The sequence below is a fragment of the Sceloporus undulatus genome, chromosome 1 (genome assembly GCF_019175285.1).
Source record: "Sceloporus undulatus isolate JIND9_A2432 ecotype Alabama chromosome 1, SceUnd_v1.1, whole genome shotgun sequence".
Taxonomy (NCBI): domain Eukaryota; kingdom Metazoa; phylum Chordata; class Lepidosauria; order Squamata; family Phrynosomatidae; genus Sceloporus; species Sceloporus undulatus.
Genome location: NC_056522.1, coordinates 303,800,416 through 303,818,324, shown reverse-complemented (window position 1 = coordinate 303,818,324; position 17,909 = coordinate 303,800,416). Strand labels below are relative to the sequence as shown.

General features: G+C 39.8%; 1 long non-coding RNA gene across 1 annotated transcript; it reads left to right on the top strand.

Annotated features, from left to right (window-relative positions):
- Nucleotides 1–254: 254 nt before the first annotated feature.
- LOC121919415 lies at nt 255–17,431 on the top strand. The gene is made up of 4 exons (XR_006101472.1): nt 255–1,027; nt 1,314–1,556; nt 16,167–16,291; nt 17,321–17,431. It is a non-coding gene; the product is annotated as an uncharacterized LOC121919415 (long non-coding RNA).
- Nucleotides 17,432–17,909: the final 478 nt, after the last annotated feature.

The window sequence follows — 17,909 nt, the reverse complement described above, 5'->3', positions numbered from 1 at the left end:
ATTTTGTGATGCCTCATCCTCCTTTGTGGTTATGACATCTGGTCACCCTGAATGGCTTTAATTCTGTACATTAATTACTTTTTAAAACAATCTTTCTCTCTTTGATGTTTTTGTATGTCTTTAATCTGCACTGCTTTTAATAATGTGTAAGTTGCCTTGAGTCCCAGTACTGGGGAAACTGAATAAACCAATGCCAACAATAACAACAACAGCAATTCTGTGTCAGAGGAAACAAAAATGGAAAGGGTGGATTGGTTTGTATCCAGTGATGTTTATCTGCTCATGGAATGATACTATTGGCAGAATGGATTCTGTCTCCCATTTGTAGTCCCTTGCATGTTTTCCATATATTTTCTGAGCACATCTTAGAGGTACACTGGGAACTGCTTTGGGGAGAAGCGTATGAAGCAGAAATCCCATTACCTTAGTGGATGGTGCACTTGAGTGACATTGGGCCGCTGCTGGAAAAAATACAGCTGACTATTATGAGCTGATTAAATTTATATGCCTATCCAGGTGCTTAGAAAGTCTGCCCTTGTCATTTTACAAACTGCTTCTGATTTTTGGGAGAAACAGCAAAGTGAGTCAAGGCCCTGGATGCCAGATCTCCAGATTAGCTTCCCCACTGGCTGAGGCAGACTTCTTTTAATTTATTCAGTTCCACGCCATTTGTCTCTCACACAGATAGATGTCAGTTTTTCTCTGCATTACAGAGGAACAACTTTACAGTCATGCTTCTTGATGGATTGGTGTCACTTGAAAGGTTACATGTGGAAAGTTAACATGTGTATCTTTAGCTTCTCATTTTGTTTTTGTTATGCATTTGAGAACACGTTCATCTCTGTCAGTCTGCCTTTCCTCCCTGCCATATATTTTCAGCTTATCCTGTCTTGTTTGAAGGGAACTTGTAGAGTAGCAAAGCTGAAGAAAAGAATTCAATTAGTAGACAAATACGGTTGAAAGAAACACATAAACTGAAGAATTTAAGGATCTGGAACCAGTTTGAGCTCAATGGCTTTTCTTGCAGGTGATTGTTAGAGGACGATATACACAGTTATTTTAGCTTCTTATCCTCATCCTTGGTAATGTAACTAAAGTAGCAATAGCTTCTGATTTTGTCCAGATTTTGGGTATTTATCTTCCAAAGAGTCGGTTTATTTAACTTTCTTCCTTGAACCGCCCCGCCCACAGTAACTGGCTAAAAGCAACACTTATATTACATACTGTATATAATTGTCATCTTCTTTCCATTTCATGCATCTGTTTTACAGTTTAAGAGTTTCTAACTTTCATGTTTTTTCCTATTTACTCAGCTTCATCTTTTTACCCTAACTCACATGCAGTAAATTAATTGGATGAGGAGGTAGCTCAAGCGGATTTTCACCATGGCATCCAAAGTGCTTGGAAAAAGAAGGCAAACGAGACATGTGAAATGTTCTAGGGAGATGTTACTATGAGCCTAGCAGGAATTCCATCAGGAGTGGTGTTTTATTTCTGAGTGAACAAGGAAGCAACTGATTGCCAGGTTTTAGATACGCATAAAACTAACCAGAAATGTGAGTATGAATGATTAAAACAGGTATGAGCATTGTGTTGCATTCTAAATAATGTTAGATTGCAGCTACCAGCCTTCATCACCATTTGTTATGCTGCCTGGGCATGATGGGACTTGCATTCAGCAACATATGGAGACCTGCATGATCCCAATCCTCAAATTAAAATCTAACTAATTCAAAGGGGATTTAATGAGGAAAGACCATCATTATCATGTAGACACTGAACAGATCTGAATTGCTCCTACCTATCCCTCCTACCTACACTTACTTTGGAGCCTTAAAAGAAGGTTGTTATTGGCTTAAAGGGTGCTACCTAGGGGGAAATGATCAGAGACACTACTGGGAGTTGGCATCCACGGCAAATGAACAGAACCATTCAGCTGAAGGCACTGACTGTGGATTCTCTCTCAGCTCGAATCTGAACTTCTTTGTATGCTGTTCTTATAGCTTGGGAAAGTTGCTGTCTTGCAGTTTTCCTCCAAAGGGGAAGGCTGGGGCAATGATTGATCAACATTTCTTTGTTGTTGTTATGTGTCAGCAAGTTGTTTCCAATTTATGACAACCCCATGCTAAGGTTTTCTTGGCGTGTGTATGTGTTTTGTGTTCATGAGGGATAGGTTGTGCGGTGACCATACCCACTTTATTTGTGGCCATGTCCACTTTTTCCAAGTGGCCTTCTAACTTCTAGCATGTGGCCCCACAAGGATTAGCTGTAAGGAAATGTGACCTGCAGGACAGAAATGTTTTCGCATCCCTGCTGTAGTATTAGATCCCCCTTTCTCCAAATCTCATCTTGATTGGCTTGCATTTGGATTATTGATATCTGTTGCCTTCTGTCGGCCATATTAGATGGAGTTTTCCAGGTAGTTATTTTAAGCTTGAAATACACTGATTATAATGTAAAAATTAGGTAAATGGGATCAACATTTGCAGTTGATCCCATCTACCTAATTTTTACATTAAAATCAATGTATTTCAAGCTTAAAATAACCACCTGGAAAACTCCATCTAATATGGCTGGCAAAAGACATAAGTAATCCAAATCCAGAACCATTCATCTGAAGGTACCTACTGTGGAGGTGCTTGTATTGTATGATTCTTTATTGGTACCATGTTAACAAATACATTCTGCACTAAGCTTGCCTTCTTTAAATCTGTGTCAGGATCCCATCAGGCAGCCTACTTACAGGATCGCCTTCTCCCATATAATCTGCCCTGCACATTGAGGTCCTTTAATAAAAAAAAATCAACTGCAGCCAGCTAAAACTAGGCTGGCTGCAGTTACTCAGAGGACCTTTTCTTCTGCCACTCCCAAATTATGGAATAGCCTGCCGGAGGAGATTCGATGTATTGCTAATCTTGATTTGCTTTAAAAAGGCAATCAAGACATATCACTTCCAGCAGGCCTTCCTGGATTAATATTTTATCAAACTTGTATTTAACATTCAACAACTGCCCTAACTACCTCTGCCTTGTAATTTTAATAATTGTTTTAGTAATTGCTTAAGTAATTTACTTGTATTTTATTGTGGATGGGAGGGTTAGGGAGGGTTTGGGATAAAATGGCAACAAACAATTATTTGTATTTTAGAGACGCTTCTAGTGTTAGCCACTTTGATCTTCTGGAGAAGCGGGATACAAATTATTATTATTATTATTATTATTATTATTATTATTATTATTATCCTCATCTTGGTAATTTCCACATGCTTTGGATTTCAGCTTCCATCAGCTGTTGCACCTGGACATGTTAGCTGGAATGATGGCAATGGTAGTTCAAAACATCTGGCAGGCACTCTGTTGGGGAAGGCTGTTGTAAGGCTTTTGGAATGAAGTGGGCATGGAACACATCTAACTTAGTTTGGCCTGTTACAGACTACCAAAATAAAGCTGCTTCAGGTCTCTTTGGAGGTATGCTATTTAAATGATGCATGGGTCCTAAGAGTCCGGAGGTCACGCCAAAGTCACACTCCATTCCTAAGCACTGGAATGCAGCTTTGGTGCAGCTTCTGGATTCTTAGGATGCATGCATCATTTAAACAGCATACCTTCAAAGAGACCCGAAGCAGCTTTATTTTGGTAGTCTGTAACAGGCCAATGATTTAATTAAACATGAGGACACCCTTTCTTGTAATTGGTTGGAAATGAAACAAATGCATTGATCTGCTATAGAGAGGTGGAAGGAATTGGCTTTTCTTCTGATTGATTTTTGTTCCTTTGACATTGGTAGCCATAAGCCATGCCCTCCCACCCCTTGGACCCCCCCATGTTCTGTCCCCCATCTTTGGTTGGTGTTATTTTGCTGCATCAGGATAGGCACCCAGAGAATTAATAAGTAGTATATAACAGGGTTGAGAAAGCTGTGGCCTTTCAGTTGTTGTTAAACACCAGTTCCCATCAGATATAACCAGATTTGTGAGGCTCAGTGGGGGAAGTACTTGTTTAACATCTAGAGAGTTCAGAGTTCCCCATGCCTAGCATACATGCATACATAAGATCACTTCATTGTCTACTGTGGTTACAATCCAGAGAGGGCTTACCAAAAAATTATTCTGAATGCACGGACCAGCATTTACACATTTTAGCCAAGTCTAGGCAAACGCCCTGCCAATATATTGTTGACAAGAACCTCTTTTGATGTCCGTAAAAATGGATACAAAGAACACTGGAAATGCCTCCCTAAGTGCTTTTGAACAATGCATAAGTACAACGTGACTTTGAATTTTAAAACATAATTTTCAATTAGCTGCCAATTCAGAGAAAAGTGGGTGGGAACCAGCCAACATGAGAAAAAGCTGGAATAGTGTAGTATTCTTTGTAACTGCTTGTCAACTAACAGCCTTTTTCCCCTGTTAGAAATCACCTTGCTGTAATTTGGCAGTGGTCCCACGGCCACAATATGCTTTGTTTTTGAATTACTGCTAAGCAAAAGCTCAACACGGAAGGAGGTAGATCTGAGTTAGTCACCTGCAGAATTCCTTTTCATGTGGGTGGATATTGATGTCATACAGGCAAAGCTTGAGTTTTAGGAATTCAGCCCAGTGTTACATTTTTAATTGGTTTATGGTTGTACATTATGGTTCCTGACACAGTTGTCACTTGTCTATTATACCAGAACAACAAGCCTGGAAATCTTTGAAATATTTAGGGCCTCAAATGTATGGCTGTTGTTTTACTGGTCCCACAAAATGAGAGCTATGGAGTATGTGATGGCCTTTTCTATTGGTCTAACAGTGATTAGGAAAGAAGCTACAGTGCTACCTCGGGTTACGAAATTAATTCGTTCCGCCGCGGCGTTCGTAACCCGATACATTTCGCAACCCGAAAAGGCTTTTCCGAAGTGCGGCTAGCGGCTGGAAAGCCGCTAGCCGCGCTTCGCATTTGAATTTCACGCCGATATTTTTTTTGTAACCCGAAAAAAATATCGTAACCCGGAACAGTTTTTTCCAATCTAAGTTTTTCGTATCCCGGAAATTTCGTAACATGATCAATTCGTATCCCGGGGTACCACTGTATTTATTTACATATAAATATTTATAAACCACTTATGTCTGGAAATTTCTAACTGGTGTATTTCAGTAATACAACATAAACTATAAAACAATGCATAAATTCAAGATCTAATATTCACTTTATTAATAAAATAGATAGCAAAACTGAACTACTTTTGGAAGGCTTACAAAAATAAGTACTATTTATTAGTCCAAAAATAAGAATTGTTTCAACATGTTTGTTATCACATATGAGAGATGTAAATTTGTGTTAGTATAAAACATTTGCAAAGGCTATCACCTCACTCTTTTGCACATTTTTCAATGTCTTTTCACATTCAAGGACTTTTCTGTGACAGTTTTACAAAGTGGTGTGTGTGTGTGTGTGTGTGTGAAAAAACACTGGCTAGAAAAAACTGTTGGGCAGTTACAATGTTCTAAGCTAAACACACAACCATTTAATTTCTTCATGTCCACCTTTGCAATCATGGCACTATTGCCATGAGTGCAAATGCCCCTGAAACCCACCTTGAAAGCCAGCCAGCTATCCCTAGTGATGGAGGTCATTGGCAAAACGGGGTACTACAGGATGACATGACCTTCCCACCAGTGAGCAATGGTGTGAGACAGAAGCAGGGATCCCTACATGGTCCTGTCAAACTTTTCATCACACCACCACCAGGGTGACCAGGTGTCCTACTTTTCCAGGATATGTCCTATATTTCAACCTTCTGTCTAGGAAGAATTCCAAAATGCCCTCCATTTTGAGGATGATTAAGAAGCACATTGAGTAGCACCACATGTTGCTTCCTTCAACCTGCCCTCACTGCAAATAGTGGAATATGATGGCTCCTTCTACAGTTCTTTTTTCCTAGGAGCAGCAGCACTCAAGACTTGCCCCAAGAGCTCAGGGTACATTTGTTTCTTGGAGGGGAAAAGGACAGCAAACATGTTAGGCAATGGGCTCCTTGAAGACACAATTAAATGTTGAATGGTTTTAGCCTTTATTTCAGCACAATAAACAAATGAAAGGAATTATTTAAATGTCAAGGGTCTGTGGCTAGCAAAGTACAATTTTAAGCATTTGTCTTGCTCAGAGTTCTGTAAGTCTGTTGCTAACCAACTAGACATTTTAATAAAGATAAGGTCATCAGAAAATACAGCTGAGTATATAATACAATACTATATATGTAATATAGTTGTAAATAAACCATATGAAATGTATTTATATTTATATTATTGTCTTTAGCTTTTATTTTGTAATGTCCTACATTTTTCTTGCATGCCTTATGTTTTGTGATGCTTTGTCCTCCTCTGTGGTTATGGCATTTGGTGACCCTGGCCATCACTTGCAGACAGGAAGTGGGCTGGTTATGTTGTCCTGCAGTGCTCCACTTGCCAGCACCATAGGATGTGTCACTTGGATGGCTAACTGTTTTTAAGATAGGTTTATGGGTCAGATGGAATTCAATGCAGCATCTTGGTCATTGCTTGTAGTACAAAACATTATAGATTTTGTGCAAAACACTGAATTTTCACAGAAATATATTTTGTATAGATATGTTAGTTTTCTGTGTATAAAAAGCTCTTCACAAAATTACTGCCATAATAATGTTCCCGTGTGTGTGTGTGTGTGTGTGTGTGTGTATTGATGGTTGACATTTCTTTGTGAGAGTGCCTTGATACTATGAAGCACTTTTTCTCATTGAAGAGGAGAAAATTTGTGAATTCTCTTCATACCCCTAATTCATTAGTGTCACAGTACCACCACCTTACTTGGAAATACCTGAAGACCAGGCTGGTGAATCATGTGGTATGTATGTTTTCAGAAAACCCCATGGGCTGAATGAATCCATACAGGAGAAGATGTTCTCTCAGATACAGAATTTCTGAATCCCATCTCTTCTCTTTCTTGTCTCTGATGGGGAAATTTGGAAGCAAAGTTTCAAAAAGATAAGGAAAGCTTCAGGTTGGATCTATATGCATGAAAAAAAATCAGGCTTACATTGGCTTGGTTTTTGTTAGGTACACAATGCAAGCTCCTTTCTAATCCAAAACTCACAGTAATTATCCAATTGGAAAATCTGCTTTAAAAAAATCTTTTAGGAGTGTGTTCCCTTTAATTGGGCTCAGTTCTGATTTGGGGTTATGACCTGACACTTTTTGCAGTTTTTTTTCTGTGGTTTTCCTTCATTGCAGATGCTTTTCCTGTTTACCCCTCCATCACCATTTCATCAAGCTGCATTCATATTTGGTTCCTGTGTGTTCCCCTGTAACCATCCTCACACATGAATTACTTTCCTTCCTCTCTGCACATTTTCACAAATGAGCTTCCATCGCTGTAGAGTCCCTATTATATACACCTTGAATATTCCATAGAAGATAGTGGCCACTGTTGTAGCAAAATGTTAACGAGACTTCAATACCATTCTAGAAGAATGAAATCCTATATATCTGCCTGGAAGTAAGAACAGGAGTTATTTTTGTGTAAAATCCTGTATGACAGGGTTGACACATGGTTGCCCTGGTGGCCCTGTGGATGAGACCTCTCCAACCCCCTGTACTCAATTGCTTTGGTCAGGTCCCACAGACTCAGGGCAGTGGCCTCTTTGATTGAGTCTTTCCATTTAGTATGTGGTCTTCCTCTCTTTTTACCACCCTCCACCTTTCCTGGCTCTATTTTCTTTTCTAGTGAGTCCTGTCTTCTCATGATATGGTCGAAGTATGACAACCTCAGCTTAGTCATGTTGGCTTCCAGGGAGAGTTCATACTTTATCTGTTTAAGGACTCATTTGCTTGCCTTTTGAACAATCTACACTATCCTCAGCACTCTTCTCCAGCACCACACCTAAAATGAGTTGACTTTCTTTCTATCAGTTTTCTTCACTATTTAACTCTTGCATTCATACATGGTGTTGAGGAATACAGTGGCTTAGATGATCCTGACCTTAGTGTTGAGTTCTATATCTTTGCACGTTAGGATCTTGTCTAGTTTGTTCATAGATGCCTCCTCCCATCCTAGCCTTCTTCTGATTTCTTGGCTGCCATTTCCATTCTGTTTGATGATTGGTCCAAGGTACAGGAAATCTTTAAATATTTCAATTTCCTGTATAACAGCTTTGAAATAAAAAAAGAAACTTATTCTTAGCCTATCTGAAAACATATATGTTTACCTGGAAATAACAACAACACTTATTCTCTGTTCATGTAAATGTGCCAATCTGCCTTCCTCACCTCCCATGAACCAAAGTCCCTCACTTTAGAAGATAGGTATGTTCTCAAGTAGCCATGCAAATAGTGATGCAGCTGAACAGACTCCTTCCTCCCTTCTCTGATTCAGCATGAGAAGATAGTTGGTGTGTTGCCTTCAAGAGTATTAAAAGGTAGGGATTCTTCAGTTTTACCCTCCTGATATCTATTCGGGGTGCTAACCCACTTAAGCATTCTCACACCATTTTGCTCTGAGGTGTAGATCCAACCTCAGTTTACCTAAGATGTATATGTTCTTTCCTTTCAGCATGTCATAAATTTCCAGAATCTTTTTTTAGAATCCCCGTAATTCCACCATCTTAGAAAGGATACAGTGAAACATTGTCAGGTTAAGGAAACTGTGGGTGCATTCACATCTATGCCCTGATTTATGGTCCTCAGGACTGGAGGAACCTGACTTGTAGCAGTGGCTAATTAGAGTTCTCATTATTGATCCTTATTCTGCTTGTATGACCCTGGGAAGCCTAGTGTTGGCTGCAATATTCTTTTCCCAGATCCTTTGCCTTGCAGGAGTGTGCTGTTGTAGCAGATCACATGGAATAATGTTGACCTTCAGTACGCATCCAATCTCTGTCTGTCTGTCTGTCTGTCTCCTCTCCTTGTCCTTCTCCCCTCCCCATCTCCTCCTTCTTCTCCTATCCCCCTTTCACATTCACCCACACAGAGTGTGTAGGGAGAGTTGTATCAGCGCTGGTGGGTGAAGCATCCTACAACAATCCTACTTGGTAGGCCAACAAAAAGAAAAACCCTGCTTTTATTCTATATGTCTGGAAGGGCATATGCTGCCTTAAATATGCTGTTTTCCTAAGAAGCCTTCCAGTCTTTTCTAGCAACTTTGAAGCTTCTATTTTGTTGTGTTCAGTGTTCCATCTTTCAGTTCTCTCTTTATCCCTTTTCAAGCTCTGTATATCATTAATCCGTGACCATTGGAAATGGCTCCTGGAAGGGCCAGGTTGAACAGCAGGAGGTGAGGATTAGCAGAAGTGCATCACTAGGGCTGATAAGACTAATGAGAAAAAACACTTTGTATTGTGCATTTCTGTAGCAAAAATACCTCAAGCAGTTTGGCCTTTGGCTGTTTGATTACTGGTAGCTGGATCTATGCTCTCACAATGCACACTCAGAACTCCTGTGTCTCTTTGCTGGAGATGCATTTATCAGTAGGAATTCAACAAGTACATAATAAAGGCTTGCAGGCAAAACCATTCCAAAAGCATCTGATTTATCTCCTAGATATGAACACTGGTTTACTTTTGTTCTAATTGGAAATCTTGGGTGCTCTAAGGACAGCATCAAGACACCACATGGAGGGCTGGGTGGTAGATGTGAGAAACTAATGACACACTTTCACACCACAGAGGTTTCCTCTAAGAGTTCTGAGGTTAGTGTTATATACTAAAACAATCTTGCTAAATTGAGTTAAGGCTATTGTGGGAATTGTTGGAATAGCAGCAACAAACAGACAGTGACATGCTGTTTAACCAATATATACAGCACCATTACTTTGTATTCAGTACACCTCTGTCCCAAACATATTGGCAACAAATTAAACACTACAGCCAAGAAGGCCTTGTGCATCTACAAAGAATGTACAGTTTCCAAATGTGGGAAACAGAGAAGCATCCTGAGAAGATCTTCAAGACTAAAGTCTTCAAGGCTAAAGTACATGTAGGGAGAGTGCTCCCATAATTATCAAGGCTCCAACTACTATTTAGTACTTTCAGAGTTGACACGACACAATAAAAATAGACCAGAGAAGTATTGGCAGTCAGTACAACCCTTTAGAATGGGTTTAATATGGTTTCAGTGTGATGTTCCTGACAGCTGTCTATTTGCCAGGTTTTGACTGCTTGCAGCTTTCATGTCATCCTCAAGGGTGGCACCATGTAGAGTGTGGTAAAAGTACCTTCCACTTGTTCTATCCTGGAACTGGGTGTACTTCTTATCAAGACTGCATTTGGTCCCAAACACTGGCTCATTACTGTTAGAAGATAACCTTTATTGGTGGTAAACAATGCAGCAAATAGTTTTTTGTGGGTATTCCAAGTTACGTGGCCAGTTTCTGGAAGAATGTATCCCTGACATTTTGCTTGCATCTGTGGCTGGCATCTTCAGAAGGTGGCTAGACACAGATGCTGGCAAGATGAAGCCATAGATGTAGGTGAAACTTCAGGAGTAAATTATTCTAGAATGTGGCCACATAGCTAGGAAAACCCACAGAAAACTATGGACGCTGGCTGTGACAGCCTTTGACTTCACAGTGCAGCAAATGATACACAGCAGAGGTTCATTCCAGCCCATTCCAGCTATTCCTGACAGTAAGGGCTGTTTGACAGTGGAACACACTCCCTCAGAGTGTGGTGGAGTCTCCTTCTTTGGAGGTCTTTGTTTAAGGGTGGCCATCTGTCGGGGATGCTTTGATTGAGAGTTCCTTCATGGCAGGGGGTTGGACTGGATGACCCTTGTGGTCTCTTCCAACTCTAAGCTTCTATAATTCTATGATTTATCTGATGGGATCCAGCATCCCATCACAGCCAATGGTAGAAATGGGGTTCAGTTACAAATTCTACTCAGGCTATCCCAAGCCAACAATACAATTACCCATGACTGCAAAGGCGAGCCCCTGGGTTGGGTGGATCTCCCCTAGAATGAGGCCGATGGAGGATGGATTTCTGAAGCATACATAGTGTAGAAGGAAACATAGGAGCTGAAGTGTGCAAATATAACCCATCTCCCCCCTGCCATCGCTTTAAGAATTCTACAAGCAGTTTACTAAAAGGGAAAGTTCACTCCCTCAGTGTGTTTCCAGCCTTCATATCCCAGTGTCAAACTGCCAAGTTAAAGCAAAAGATACCTAAATAAGTCATTATATACAAATCAATACTTTCTGTGTCACTGGACAGCTATTAACATCTGACCATAATGAAAAAAGGACTCCAAAATCCATCTGCCTGCTGGCAGAGGCCAAACACACTACACCAATTCATAGACAAAACGATAGGTCATTTTTCCCTGGGATGGTTATTTGTTCTACTTTACAAAAATAGTCCAACATTCTACATCAGCTACTTAGCTACACAACTACCACAGTTACGTAGCAACGTAATGTCTCCTGGACTGACCCCCCCCCACCCAAACTTACTGGGCAGCACCTGCTATAAGCAATGAGGGTTTGTTCTTTTGATCAGGCATAGCAAACTGACATTTCCACCCACCTCCTACAAGTGATCTCTGCTGTGCATGCCAAAAATAGAATCTCTTTCATTATTCTTTCTTGCACTGGAGGGAGGAGATGGGAACATCAACAGGGTAAATAGGTCCCTATGGCTTGCAGTGACTGCTGCCCAGTAAGCCACAGTGATTGTTACCTGATTATTCATTCCACTGTTAAATATATAAGAACTGGGAATGCAAGTAAGTTAACTGCAATAACTGCAATTATGAATTCCAGCCATAGTTTTCTATATGCTGATAGGATTACAGAGGATAGTCTTCTAACTGAAATCATCTTCTTTGAAGGGCTGCCCCAGTCCAAGACCAGTTAAAGATAAGGAATCACAAGAGTGAGGGGAGGCTTTGACGTTGCCCATTAACACTCAGCAAACATACACACGACTATTCTAATCACATTACTGCATGGTGGTAAAACACATTTGCAGTTTTTATTTTTATCTGTACCCTCTTTTGCCCTGTTCAAGATCTTACTGTTATGTAAGAGCTGGGGGAGCAGCAAAGAGGCTCCTTGCCTCACCACAGCTGCACAGGTATTATCTGAGAGAGTAAATAAAAGACTTATTAAGTCCTTTTTGTGTATGCATGGATTTTAGCAAAATGGCTGAAAGGTTTTGCCACAGCAATACATTGTCTTCAATACTATTGTAACTTCCAGCATTTTACTAAGGAAGCCACTCATACTATTTTGTCTTTGTTCTCCCCTGCCACTGTCTTCCACTCACCAGATTTTTGTTAACAGCAGTTGCTAGTGGTAGCAATAGAGGAATTGAATAGAATAATGATGACACATCCTCTCTGCTTTTCTTCTGGCATAGTGTTGCAAGTCTTTGGCCCCATGGGTAGTTTCTCATATGCTCGATTCCTCATGGGTGCATACATTATGAAACTGAAATCGAAATGTCTGTGCATCAGGAAGCCTTTTGCCATATGGCTGTGCCTGGGGATGTGAAAATCTGTCAGTCTCATTTGCGTTGCATTTTTCAGAATCACACCAGCACTCTCATTCCATCCTAGTACTGTATCAGTTTGCAAGACTGTAATTTTTCTGCCACATAGACTTTATTTAGTACATTATTGCAAAAGGTATACTTTTTGCATGCATTTCTCAAATGTGTGTATTTTTAGTTATGCCTATTTCTGAAATATTTGCTTATTTTTTCTTTGTAATGTACCACAACCTTCAGAAATGTACAGATACCTGAGACACAATGTGCTGTGTTATTTTGCTAGCCTTAGAAGGTGTGAAGTGGGTTAATCAATTAATTTATTTTCTATCTCTAGCTATTTTGTATCAAATAGGAGAGAGCTAAGCCCCAACTCAGTCCAGAAATTATTTTGATGCAATGGTCAGCTGTGACAGCTCCTGGTCAGTTAGTTAGCAGTAGAAAAAGAAAGTTGAATAGTTAAATATTTTATATACGTGTCTTAGTCATTAATGGAGGCTTTAGCCAAGAAATCAGAAGACTAATAATTGGAATGGCACCTACAAAGGAACTAGATAAGATCCTCAAGTGTACAGCTATATTGTAAGATACCAAAGTCAGAATCACCAATGCCATAGTATTTCCAACTTCTAGGTATGGATGTAGAAGCTGCACAGTGCCAAAATCTGACACTAAGAAAATCGACTCATTGGAAACATGGTGCTGGAGGAGAGATCCACAAATACTATAGATTGTTAAAAAGAGAAATAAATGGGTCCTAGAACAAATCAGGCCTGATAATTCACTAGAAGCCAAGATGACTAAACTGAGACTGCTGTACTTTGAACATGTCATAATATGATCCATTGAAAAAAATGATAATGCTAGGTAAAGTGGAAGGCAGTAGGAAAAGAGGAAGAGCACATTACAGGTGGATTAATTCAATGAAGGAAGCCACAGCCCTGGGTTCTTGAAGATCTCTTATTCAAAGGGTCTTCATAAGACAAAGTTGACTTGAGTGCAAATACTGACAAAACCATTCTAAGCAGAGAGCAAACTTTAAGGTGATAAAGGGGGACAGAAGTTTAGAGGAATTAAGATGAAATATAAGAGGTAAAGAGATGGGAATATCTTCCATAATGAGTAAGTCCAAGGAAATAAAAGAAAAATTTTGAGATCATACAACATTGTTAATTTTTCTTAGGTTTGGAGGGTGAGAATATTCTTTATTTTTTGGAGTTATTTCTTCTCTCTCTCTGGGAAACATTCAAGGATCCAAGATAACTACAAAGTATACATCAATAAAGACACTTGGTAATTCTTCTAAAGTTAATTACAAAGCAACACAGCTTGCAGTGAATGGGCACCCTGGAAATGGCGATATCATTAATCTGTCTAATCCAATCCAGTATGTTGAGACACTGGGAGAAAAAAATCCTGAGCACAGAATTCTACTGCTGCTGCTTTAACGTGATTTTTAAATTAACTGCCAGGTTTTAGAGAGCAAGGTTTTTACATTTCTATTTCTATAAGTATTGTATTTTTAAAGTAAGTTCTCTGAGGGCTATAAGAGCAGAGGAACATGATGCTGGTGGTGGTGATGAGTAACTTAGATTCCATTTGCCTTAAATGGCAGATATTAAAGGATTCTCAGGGCATTGCTAGAAATTAGGTCATCATTTCATGCAACATGGTTGTTGCCCACTTCTTAAAGTAATCATGTGCAGTGGTAGCTGCTGTTGTTACTTATCAATCTGCTGGAAGCATTTCTAGAATTCAACATTGCTTGCCTTCCCACTGTACCTCTTTTGTTCCCCACTTTCTGTGCAAAAGTAGCATCCTGGACAAGTAATTATGCTTTGTCGATTTTATTTTTAGTGCTGTAACCTGGCCAAATGTTTGTAGTTTTATCTTCACTACCTTAAAGAGAGAGAGTTAGACATGGTCACATATGTTTCAGAATCAAGACATTCCGGACAGTGAAGAGGGAAATGGCAGTCTTATCAGTCCCGAGCATACTTCATGGTTGTGAGAATCCATTTTAAGACATCATCCATCATTCAGGAAAGGCTAGGAGCTGCAGGTGAAGAGAAGGCAACATTGCAGCATATGTTCCTTGATAACCTTTGCAAGCAAAAACCACCTTCCTGCCCCAAATACCAGCCAGTCATCACTGCCAAGAGATGGCTTGCTCTCTTTTTTTTTGCTTTACAAATATTTGTTAGGACATTTTGTAAAATCTATAACTGCATGTAAATGATACTTACAAGTTCTTCCTGTAAGATTATTTCCTGCTTGAGTTTCATTTTATCTGGAATACACAGTTGAGACTGAACCTCATTCCTAACTCTACATATTCAGTGCAATGTATCATTTAAGTAACAAAACAAAGTATTTTAGGTGGCTTAGGGGCAAAACAGACTATCCCAAAGCAGTGGCTGTGCGCCACCCCTTTCAGTGCTGGATCAGGGCTGTGGCAACTATAAACCGCTTTGTCAGCTCTCAAAGAAATGGCAAAATGCCACTCCTTTTAGAGCCAGCCAAAAGGCACTTTTGTCATGGCAGCACTTTTCAGCACTCGTTTTGCTGTGCATCATATAAACACTGTGCTGAAGGATCACCATGATGCCACCCGCCGTGCGGTCAGTCAGTCAGCATGATGCCAGTGTGGGGGCATTGTCAGGGCGTGCCTCATCCAAACACCACATCCCCATGCTGCCCCCACACCGGCACTTCAAGCCAGTATATACAGCCCCTTAGTTTCAAATGACACATGGATGATAGCCACAAGGAGTGAAATTCTACCGTACCTACATATAATTTTACTCGAAAGCATTAATGATGAGAACAAAGAAAAGACCGCAACATTCTGAATGCATATTCAGGGCAATGGCAATTACTTTGTGTGTCCTCTGAAAACCCGATGAACTGCTCTCGTTAGTTAGTTTGTTCCTTAATTTTGAGTTGTTGAGATACCTTTCAAGATGCTCTAGCCAATGGTTAAGTTAGGTAAGGTAGAAAATGGGTACAGTTGTAGTTTCCCAAATTTTCAGATGTCAAGCCTGGAATCTGGGAAATCTGCCCTGGAATCTGCCCTGTTTAGTTGCTCTAAAGTTCTTCAACAATATGATATGTGGGGTCACAAAGCTATAAGAGAAAAATATCAGTAGAGGACAAGAGATGCTCACTCATTCAAGATGGAGGAAGCCTGCCACAGATTATGTTGCCTGGAACAAAATTAGAACACACATGGGGAACATAGAGATTGGATTGGATTGAAAATTTACTTAGCCATCCTTTGGGGACCCATTCTTGCCAATATGAACTGATTTCACTGCACTATTTGTCTTGGTAATGCAACCAGAATTACTTTTGCTCTTTGGAGGATTCAAGTGGCTATTGCTCTAACCTTTTCTGCGCTGAAACCACACCTGCTTTGCTTATCAGCTAAATCTGACAGCAACTGAATCAGTTCTCTGTCTAAAACCCACCCCCAAGTTGTTTTAGTTAATCCTGGCATACTAACAAACAAAATCCCCATTCTTTCCAAAATGTGTATAGCTGAGTAATGAAATGCAAAATATTTTATGCAAGTCTGCCTTGTTGTAAATAATTGCATGTTATTGTAAGAGACATCATTGCATCCACATCTATTAGTGACTTTTGATTATTTGTATTTGTTTTGGTCAAAGGACAAATGGAAGTGGAAGATCTTGTTTTGTGTGCTAATTTTTCAGCAACTAAGAGAAATAAGACAGATTCTGAATGGAAGAAGGAATCAGCACAAAGCGAAGAACATGACATAAAGAGTGCATAGGTCTGTAATACAAATCATGTTTTTATCTAGTGTGCTAATTCAGTGTCTGATAAAAGATAAAGGTGTGGTTAGGTAGCAAGAATGAAATACTTCAGAAAGCTTGGAGGTCAGCTAAGTATGCAGGTGCAAGCTTAGTGGTGCAATAGCATTTGATGTAGTATAAGGCAAATCTCATGACTTTGAAGGAGTCATCAGGTGAATGTTAAAGATGCTAGGAATCTAGGAATTTCTCAGACTCCTAATCCTGACATGGTGCTTTATCAGTAAGCAACTCCCAAGGTCCTAAATGTCAAGAAAATGGGTTCCATAAGCATCTGTTAGTTATTCTGTGTGGAAAATATAATCTAGGAAATTTCCTGTTTGGAAATAACAACTAGGAAACTAGTTACTTTTAGATATGAACTGAAACAGTGTTACCTTTTTTGCACACAATGGCCAGTGACTCACTACTTTTAAGAGTAACTGAAAAGGATTTCTGCCTGCTGTTCATTACTGTGTTTTTATTCAGCTTGAGGTAAGAAGGAATAGTCACATGGGCAATTGCCTTGTGCTTCCTCTTTGTGGGTTGTAATGTAGCTATTGAGGAACAGAGCAGGATGAAAACAGCTAGCAGCAAGAAGGAGGGAAGGATGGGGGAGACACACTGAAAAAATGAGATGCACTACAGGTTCAGATTAGCTGAAGATTTTTTACAAATATATTTAAAAAATCAGCCGGCCTTTTCCGCCTTCATTCACTCTGCCCAAATGAAAGCTACAGCTGCTTCTCCAAGGAAAAATAAATAAGTGTGAATGCATGGGAATTGGGAGGTTGCTCCAAACTAGTTGCTCCAAACAGTGACACAGAACATGCACTAGCACTGACTGGGTTAGTGGAGGAAGTAAGAGAGAGTTTAGAAAAGAAAAGGGTTTTTCTTTGTATATCTTGAGACTGTCTCAAACATGGTATTTAGAGCATTTGAAGTTGGGGTGGGAGGAAAAGGGATTGGATGATTGTTTCTATGTGTCTGATGAAATCATCTTGGTTTAGTCCACATAACATGCCTATTACATCATCAAGTTTGAGATACAACTTTACAAACCATTCAGTGGCAGCAGCTGAGCAACTAAATGCTATGGCAGTCATACAAACTTACCAACAAAGAGCAAGCACAATTTCCAAACTAGGTATGTCACTCTTATTCTTTGTTTTTGTTCTTTGTATTTTACTCTGGTGTTCTAGCTGATATCCTTTATTAGCAGCATGAGTCACAATGTTTTAGAGCAGTGCTATGAAATGAAAGTTTGGAATCTGGGCCAGATGATGGTGCAAACAGATACTGGGTAGCAAACCCTGACAAGTTTCCAGGAAATAAATAAATAATTGTACTAATGGAAATAAACCGAGTGTTGGTCCATGGGTCATTGGAAAACAATTTCCAATCCCACACATCAGATAGCCCAAGAAGCAGTTGTAGAGCATGGCTCAGACTGTTCTGTACACTCATAACCTAACTTAAAATCATTAAGAGAGGATGGCCCAAAATAGCTGGGCCAAATAAACTGTTCAGGGTGTAGCATTTAGATAACACACATCCTGAGCACACCCAAACCCAGAAGAGGCGAGCCAAAAAGGAGCG